Source organism: Triticum dicoccoides, chromosome 1A (assembly GCF_002162155.2).
Source record: "Triticum dicoccoides isolate Atlit2015 ecotype Zavitan chromosome 1A, WEW_v2.0, whole genome shotgun sequence".
Classification (NCBI taxonomy): Eukaryota; Viridiplantae; Streptophyta; class Magnoliopsida; order Poales; family Poaceae; genus Triticum; species Triticum dicoccoides.
This window is the reverse complement of record NC_041380.1, coordinates 499107173-499117009: the sequence shown is the minus strand read 5'-3', so window position 1 is coordinate 499117009 and position 9837 is coordinate 499107173.

Sequence of the window (9837 nt, the reverse complement as noted above, 5' to 3'; positions counted from 1 at the left end):
GTTGGACTGAGGGGCTTTGCTAGCCCCGATATCTTGAATTCTTGTCTCACCGTCTTCGGGGTATCCGTGTCCAATTACTCCGACAAGCGAGAGCCCCTCCAAGATTGGATATGTCTGTCTATTCTCTTCTGTTTCGCGTTCTAGTTTTCTGGCCGAAAACTATTTCTTATATTCCCGGAGATCCATAATTCCAATTGCGCTGAGATTTTAACATGATTGTGTTGGATATAAGCTTTCTTGCGTCCGAAGTAGAGCAGCAACCGCCCTACGAGGTGACCACAACCCACCACCACGCGCCTGGGCCCCGATGCACGCCATGGTGTACTGTGGGGGTTGTGGGCCTCCTTTTGCGTTGATTCCACCTCCCAAAAATCACATATATTCCAAAATATATCTTCATAATTTTTTATTGCATTTGGACTTCGTTTGATATCGATATTCTACGGAAAAAAAACATGCAACAAATAGAAACTGACATTGGGCATTTGATCAATATGTTGGTCCAATAAATCATATAAATTGTTGCTAAAAGTATGTGAAAGTTGTATAATATTGACATGAAACAATCAAAAATTGTAGATACGACCAAGACGTATCAGTGCTCAACATTGAAATGATTTCAGTCGTTGGTTGGAGGCAAATAAACGCATGAGATTAAATGTATCCCAACATATTTTCTCTTTTATAAGTAGTGGAGATCGATGACCAGTTAATTTTAACTAGTTAATTGTTGCTACTGATCGTTTTGTCGTCTAAACATTCAAGAAGTTTTTCAGCACCCTTTGCTTTTCTTCAGTTTTTGTTCATGGGTTCGAAGAATCAAATGTTGCCAAAGTCGTCAACTATCACCTCTATTTTTTTCCCTTCCAATTTGCTTCATCCACTAATTAAGCAAAAGAGAGTTGTCCAGTTAATCATCAAAAACTGGGCTAAAATCGTCGATCAACACACATGTCTCAACAAAGAGTGCCCCCAAGATACACTCTAGCGTCATCGTCATTACTTCTCCCTACCACGCGTCATCACCCTCCTTAAATTTCAAGCGAGCAAATCCGATTTCGCCGAAGATGAACATCGACCCAACCCTCACTGTATAGGCTGTACGAAAACACAAGAAGACCCATGCCAGTCCCAGCCACCCTCACTGAGAGTAGCGCATCTTCCTTTGTCACCTTGTTGAAGTCACTTATCCCAAAAGAAGTATTGTCCCCTTTCAGCTAAGGACACCCGCCTGCTAGAAGTGTCGACTTTATTTCAGGATGGTATGCTTTTCCTAACGCCAAGGCACGCATTGCTCCCTTTCGGCAAGCTAATTTCTTAAGATCCTTTATGTTGGAGAACGTAGCATGCAATTTCAAAAAAAAACATATGATCACACAAGATCTATCTAGGGGATGCATAGCAACGAGAGGGGGAGAGTGTGTCCATGTACCCTCATAGACCGAAAGCGAAAGCGTTAGCTTAACGCGGTTGATGTAGTCGAACGTCTTCTCGATTCAACCGATCAAGCACCGAACGTACGGCACCTCCGAGTTCTACACATGTTCAGCTCGATGACGTCCCTCGAAGCCTTGATCCAGCAAAGTGTCGAGGGAGAGTTTCGTCAGCACGACGGCGTGATGACGGTGACGGCATGGTAACGATCATTATGCTAAGCTAACGGATGGGTCTTGTCCATCACATCATTCTCCTAATGATGTGATCCCGTTCATCAAATGACAACACATGACTTTGGTTAGGAAACTTAACCGTCTTTGATTAACGAGCTAGTCTAGTAGAGGCATACTAGGGACACTTTGTTTTGTCTATGTTTTAACACATGTATCGAGTTTCCGGTTAATACAATTCTAGCATGAATAATAAACATTTATCATGATATAAGGAAATATAAAAAACAACTTTATTATTGCCTCTAGGGCATATTTCCTTCTGTCTCCCAGTTGCGCTAGAGTCAATAATCTAGATTACATTGTAATGATTCTAACACCCATGGAGTCTTGGTGCTAATCATGTTTTGCTCGTGGAAGAGGCTTACTCAACGGGTCTGCCACATTCAGATTCGTATGTATTTTGCAAATCTCTATGTTTCCCTCCTTGAGTTGATCACAGATGGAGTTGAAACGTCTCTTGATGTGTTTGGTTCTCTTGTGAAATTTGGATTCCTTTGCTAAAGCAATTGCTCTAGTATTGTCATAAAATATTTTCATTGGACCCAATGCACTAGGTATTACACCTAGATCGGATATGAACTCCTTCATCTAGACTCCTTCATTTGCTTCTTCCGAGGCAACTATGTACTCCGCTTCACACGTAGATCCCGCCACGACGCTTTGCTTGGAACTACACCAACTGATAGCTCCACCATTCAATATAAATACATATCCGGTTTGCGACTTAGAGTCATCCAGGTTAGTGTCAAAGCTAGCATCGACGTAACCATTTAAAACGAGCTCTTTGTCACCTCCATAAACGAGAAACATATCCTTAGTCCTTTTTAGGTATTTCAGGATGTTCTTGACCGCTGTCCAGTGATCCACTCCTGGATTACTTTGGTACCTCCCTGCTAAACTTATAGCAAGGCACACATTAGGTCTGGTACACATCATTGCATACAGGATAGAACCTATGGTTGAAGCATAGGGAATGACTTTCATTTTCTCTATATCTTCTGAAGTGGTCGGGCATTGAGTCCGACCCAATTTCGCACCTTCTAACACAGGCAAGAACCCTTTCTTTTACCGATCCATTTTGAACTTCTTCAAAACTTTATCAAGGTATGTGCTTTGTGAAAGTCCGATTAAGCGTCTTGATCTATCTCTATAGATCTTGATGCCCAATATATAAGCAGCTTCACCGAGGTCTTTCATTGAAAAACTGTTATTCAAGTATCCTTTTATGCTATCCAGAAATTCTATATCATTTCCAATCAACAATATGTCATCCACATATAATATTAGAAATGCTAAAGAGCTCCCACTCACTTTCTTGTAAATACAGGCTTCTCCAAAAGTCTATATAAAACCATATGCTTTTATCACTTCATCGAAGCGTATATTCAAACACCGAGATGCTTGCACCAGTCCATAAATGTATTGCTGGAGCTTGCACACTTTGTTAGCACCATTAGGATCGACAAAACCTTCTGGTTGCATCATATACAACTCTTCTTTAAGAAATCCATTAAGGAATGCAGTTTTGACGTCCATTTGCTAGATTTCATAATCATAAAATGTGGCAATTGCTAACATGATTCAAACAGACTTAAGCATCTCTACGGGTGAGAAGGTCTCATCGTAGTCAACTCCTTGAACTTGTCGAAAACCTTTCACAACAAGTCGAGCTTTGTAGATAGTAACATTACCATCAGCGTCAGTCTTCTTGAAGATCCATTTATTATCTATGGCTTGCCGATCATCGGGCAAGTCAACCAAAGTCCACACTTTGTTCTCATACATGGATCCTATCTGAGATTTCATGCCCTCAAGCCATTTCACAGAATCTGGGCTGATCATCGCTTCCTCATAGTTCATAGGTTCGCCATGGTCTAGTAACATGACTTCCAGAACAGGATTACCATACCACTCTGGTGCGAAACGTACTCGGGTTGACCTACGAGTTTCGGTAGTAACTTGATCTGAAGTTTCATGATCATCATCATTAGCTTCCTCATTAATTGGTGTAGGCATCACGGGAACTATTTTCTGTGATGAACTACGTTCCAATTCAAGTGAAGGTATAATTACCTCATCAAGTTCTACCTTCCTCCCACTCACTTCTTTCGAGAGAAACTCCTTCTCTAGAAAGGATCCATTCTTAGCAACAAAGATCTTGCCTTCGAATCTGTGATAGAAGGTGTACCCAACAGTTTCTTTTGGGTATCCTATTAAGACGCACTTCTCCGATTTGGGTTCGAGCTTATCAGGCTGAAGCTTTTTCACATAAGAATCGCAACCCCAAACTTTAAGAAACGACAACTTAGGTTTCTTGCCAAACTATAGTTCATACGGTGTCGTCTCAATGGATTTAGATGGTGCCCTATTTAACGTGAATGCAGTTGTCTCTAATGCATAACCCCAAAACGATAGTGGTAAATCGGTAAGAGACATCATAGATGGCACCATATCTAATAAAGTATGGTTATGACATTCGGACACACCATTACGATGTGGTGTTCCAGGTGGCGTGAGTTGTGAAACTATTCCACTTTGTTTTAAATGAAGGCTAAACTCGTAACTCAAATATTTTCCTCCATGATCAGATTGCAGAAACTTTATTTTCTTGTTACGATGATTTTCCACTTCACTCTGAAATTCTTTGAACTTTTCAAATGTTTCAGACTTGTGTTTCATTAAGTAGATATACCCATATCTGCTCAAATCATCTGTGAAGGTCAGAAAATAACGATACCCACCGTGAGCCTCAACACTCATTGGACCGCGTATATCGGTATGTATTATTTCCAATAAGTCAGTGGCTCGCTCCATTGTTCTGGAAAACGGAGTCTTAGTCATCTTGCCCACGAGGCATGGTTCGCAAGCATCAAATGATTCATAATCAAGTGATTCCTAAAGTCCATCCGCATGGAGTTTCTTCATGCGCTTTACACCAATATGACCTAAACGGTAGTGCCACAGATATGTTCCACTATCATTATCAACTTTGCATCTTTTGGCATCAATATTATGAATATGTGTATCATCATGATTGAGATTCAACAAAAATAGACCACTCTTCAAGGGTGCATGACAATAAAAGATATTACTCATATAAATAGAACAACCATTATTCTCTTATTTAAATGAATAACCGTCTCGCATCAAACAAGATCTAGATATAATGTTCATGCACAATGCTGGCACCAAATAACAATTATTCAGGTCTAAAACTAATCCCGAAGGTAGATGTAGAGGTAACGTGCCGACGGCGATCACATCGACCTTGGAACCATTTCTGACGTGCATCATCACCTTGTCCTTAGCCAATCTTCGTTTAATCCGTAGCCCCTATTGTTGGGGAACATAGTAATTTCAAAAAAAAGCATATGCACATGCAAGATCATGGTGATGCATAGCAACGAGACGGGAGAGTGTTGTCCATGTACCCTCGTAGACCGAAAGCGGAAGCGTTATGACAACGCGGTTGACGTAGTCGTACATCTTCACGATCGACCGATCCTAGTACCGAACGTACAACACCTCCGCGTTCTGCACACGTTCAGCTCGGTGACGTCCTACAAACTCACGATCCAGTAGAGCTTTGAGGGAGAGCTTCGTCAGCATGACGGCGTGATGACGCTGATGATGAAGCTACCGGCGTAGGGCTTCGCCTAAGCACTACGACGATATGACCGAGGTGGATTATGGTGGAGGGGGGCACCACACACGACTAAGAGATCAATGATCAACTTGTGTGTTCTAGGGTGCCCCCTGCCCCCGTATATAAAGGAGCAAGGGGGAGGCTGGCCGACCTTGGGGCGCGCCAAGGAGAAGGGGGAGTCCTCCTCTAGTGGGACTAGGACTCCCCTTTCCTAGTCCAACTAGGAAGGAGGAAGGGGAAAGGAAGGAGAGGGAGAGAGGGAGGAAAGAGGGGGCGCCTCCCCCCTCCTTGTCCAATTCGGACTCCCAAGGGGGGGGGGGCGGCCAGCCCTAGGCCCTCTCCTCTCTCTCCCACAAGGCCCATGTTGGCCCATTAGTTCCCCCGGGGGTTTCGATAACCCCCAGCACTCCGATAAATATCCGGTGACCCCCAGAACTCATCAGGTGTCCGAATATAGTCTTCCGATATATCAATCTTTATGTCTCGACTATTTTGGGACTCCTCGTCATATCCGTGATCACATCCGGGACTCCGAACTATCTTCGGTACATCAAAATACATAAACTCGTAATACCGATCGTCACCGAGCGATAAGCGTGCAGACACTACGGGTTCGAGAACTATGTAGACATGACCAAGACACGTCTCCAGTCAATAACCAATAGCGGAACCTGGATGCTCATATTGGTTCCTACATATTCTACGAAGATCTTTATTGGTCAAACCGCATAACGATATACGTTGTTCCCTTTGTCATCGGTATGATACTTGCCCGAGATTTGATCATCGGTATCTCAATACCTAGTTCAATCTCGTTACCGGCAAGTCTCTTTAGTCGTTCCGTAATGCTACATCCCGTAACTAACTCATTAGCTACATTGCTTGCAAGGCTTGTAGTGATTTACATTATCGAGAGGGCCCAGAGATACCTCTCCGACAATCAGAGTGACAAATCCTAATCTCGATCTATGCCAACTCAACAAACACCATCGGAGACACCTGTAGAGCACCTTTATAATCACCCAGTTACGTTGTGACGTTTGGTAGCACACAAAGCATTCCTCCGGTATTCAGGAGTTGCATAATCTCATAGTCATAGGAACATGTATAAGTTATGGAAAAAGCAATAGCAATAAACTAAACGATCATCGTGCTAAGCTAACGGAAGGGTCAAGTCAATCACATCATTCTCTAATGATGTGATACTGTTAATCAAATGACAACTCATGTCTATGGTTAGGAAACATAACCATCATTGATTCAACGAGCTAGTCAAGTAGAGGCAAACTAGTGACACTCTATTTGTCTATGTATTCACGCATGTACAAAGTTTCCGGTTAATACAATTCTAGCATGAATAATAAACATTTATCATGATATAAGGAAATATAAATAACAACTTTATTATTGCCTCTAGGGCATATTTCCTTTAGTCTCCCACTTGCACTAGAGTCAGTAATCTAGATTACATTGTCATGATTCTAACACCCATGGAGTCTTGGTGCTGGTCATGTTTTGCTCGTGAGAGAGGCTTAGTCAACGGGTCTGCAACATTCAGATCTGTATGTATCCTGCAAATCTCTATGTCTCCCTCCTTGACTTGATCACGGATGAAATTGAAGCGTCTCTTGATGTGCTTGGTTCTCTTGTGAAATCTGGATTCCTTTGCCAAGGCAATTGCACGAGTATTGTCACAAAAGATTTTCATTAGACCCGATGCACTAGGTATGACACCTAGATCGGATATGAACTCATTCATCTAGACTCCTTCATTTGCGACTTCCAAAGAAGCTATGTATTCCGCTTCACACGTAGATCCCGCCACGACGCTCTGCTTGGAACTGCACCAACTAACAACTCCACCATTTAATAAAAACACGTATCGGGTTTGTGACTTAGAGTCATCCAGATTAGTGTCAAAGCTTGCATCGACATAACTGTTAACGACGAGCTCTTTGTCACCTCCATATACGAGAAACATATCCTTAGTCCTTTTTAGGTATTTCAGGATATTCTTGACCGCTGTCCAGTGATCCACTCCTGGATTACTTTGGTACCTCCCTGCTAAACTGATAGCAAGGCACACATCAGGTCTGGTACACAACATTGCATACATGATAGAGCCTATGGTTGAAGCATAGGGAACACCTTTCATTTTCTCTCTATCTTCTGCAGTGGTCGAGCATTGAGTCTGACTCAACTTCACACATTGTAATACAGGCAAGAACCCTTTCTTTGTCTGATCCATTTTGAACTTCTTTAAAACTTTATAAAGGTATGTGCTTTGTGAAAGTCCAATTAAGCGTCTTGATCTATCTCTATAGAGCTTGATGCCCAATATATAAGCAGCTTCACCGAGGTCTTTCATTGAAAAATTATTAATCAAGTATCCTTTTATGTTATTCAGAAATTCAGTATCATTCCTGATCAACAATATGTCATCTACATATAATATCAGAAATGCTATGGAGCTCCCACTCACTTTTTTGTAAACACAAGCTTCTCCAAAAGTCTGTATAACACCATATGCTTTGATCACACAATCAAAGTGTATATTCCAACTCCGAGGGGCTTGCACCAGTCCATAAATGGATCGCTGGAGCTTGCATACTTTGTTAGCACCTTTTGGATCGACAAAACCTTCTGGTTGCACGATATACAACTCTTCTTTAAGATATCCATTAGGGAATGCAGTTTCGACATCCATTTGCAAAATTTCATAATCATAAAATGCGGGAATTGCTAACATGATTCAGACGGACTTAAGCATCGCTATGGGAGAGAAGGTCTAATCGTAGTCAACTCCTTGAACTTGTCGAAAACCTTTTGCAACAAGTCGAGCTTCGTAGACAGTAACATTACCGTCAGCGTCGGTCTTCTTCTTGAAGATCCATTTATTCTCGATGGCTTGCCGATCATCGGGCAAGTCAACCAAAGTCCACACTTTGTTCTCATACATGGATCTGGCCTCAAGCCATTTTGTGGAATCTGGGCTCATCATCGCTTCCTCATAGTTCGTAGGTTCGTCATGGTCAAGCAACATGACCTCCAGAACAGGATTACTGTACCACTTGATGTCTACTACACAACCTTCTTCTTGTAGACGTTGTTGGGCCTCCAAGTGCAGAGGTTTGTAGGACAGTAGCAAATTTCCCTCAAGTGGATGACCTAAGGTTTATCAATCCGTAGGAGGCGTAGGATGAAGATGGTCTCTCTCAAGCAACCCTGCAACCAAATAACAAAGACTCTCTTATGTCCCCAACACAGCCAATACAATGATAAATTGTATAGGTGCACTAGTTCGGCGAAGAGATGGTGATACAAGTGCAATATGGATGGTAGATAAAGGTATTTGTAATCTGAAATTATAAAAACAGCAAGGTAACTAATGATAAAAGTGAGCGTAAACGGTATTGCAATGTGTTGAAACAAGGCCTAGGGTTCATACTTTCGCTAGTGTAAGTTCCCTCAACGATACTAACATAATTGGATCACATAACTATCCCTCAACATGCAACAAAGAGTCACTCCAAAGTCACTAATAGCGGAGAACGAACGAAGAGATTATGGTAGGGTACGAAACCACCTCAAAGTTATTCTTTCCAATCAATCCGTTGGGCTATTCCTATAAGTGTCACAAACAGCCCTAGAGTTCGTACTAGAATAACACCTTAAGACACAAATAAACCAAAACCCTAATGTCACCTACATACTCCAATGTCACCTCAAGTATCCGTGGGTATGATTATACGATATGCATCACACAATCTCAGATTCATCTATTCAACCAACACAAAGGACCTCAAAGAGTGCCCCAAAGTTCCTACCGGAGAATCATGACGAAAACATGTGCCAACCCCTATGCATAGGTTCATGGGCGGAACTCGCAAGTTGATCACCAAAACATACATCAAGTGAATCACGTGATATCCCATTGTCACCACAGATATCCACGACAAGACATACATCAAGTGTTCTCAAATCTTTAAAGACTCAATCCGATAAGATTACTTCAAAGGGGAAACTCAATTCATTACAAGAGAGTAGAGGGGGAGGAGAAACATAAGATCCAACTATAACAGCAAAGCTTGCGATACATCAAGATCGTGCCAAATCAAGAACACGAGAGAGAGAGAGATCAAACACATAGCTACTAGTACATACCCTCAGCCCCGAGGGAGAACTACTCCCTCCTTGTCATGGAGAGCACCGGGATGATGAAGATGGCCACCGGAGAGGGATTCCCCCTCCGGCAGGGTGCCAGAACGGGTCTAGATTGGTTTCCGGTGGCTACGGAGGCTTCTGGTGGTGGATCTCCCGATCTATTGTCCGTTCTGGAAGTTTTAAGATACGTGGGTATATATGGGTGAAAGGAGTACGTCGGTGGACCAAAGGGGTGGCCACGAGGCAGGGGGGCGCGCCACAGGGGGGTGGGTGCCCCCTACCCTCGTGAGCTCCTCCTTCATCTTCTGACGTAGGGTCCAAGTCTATCCGGTAGGTTTCCTTCCAAAAATAACTTCT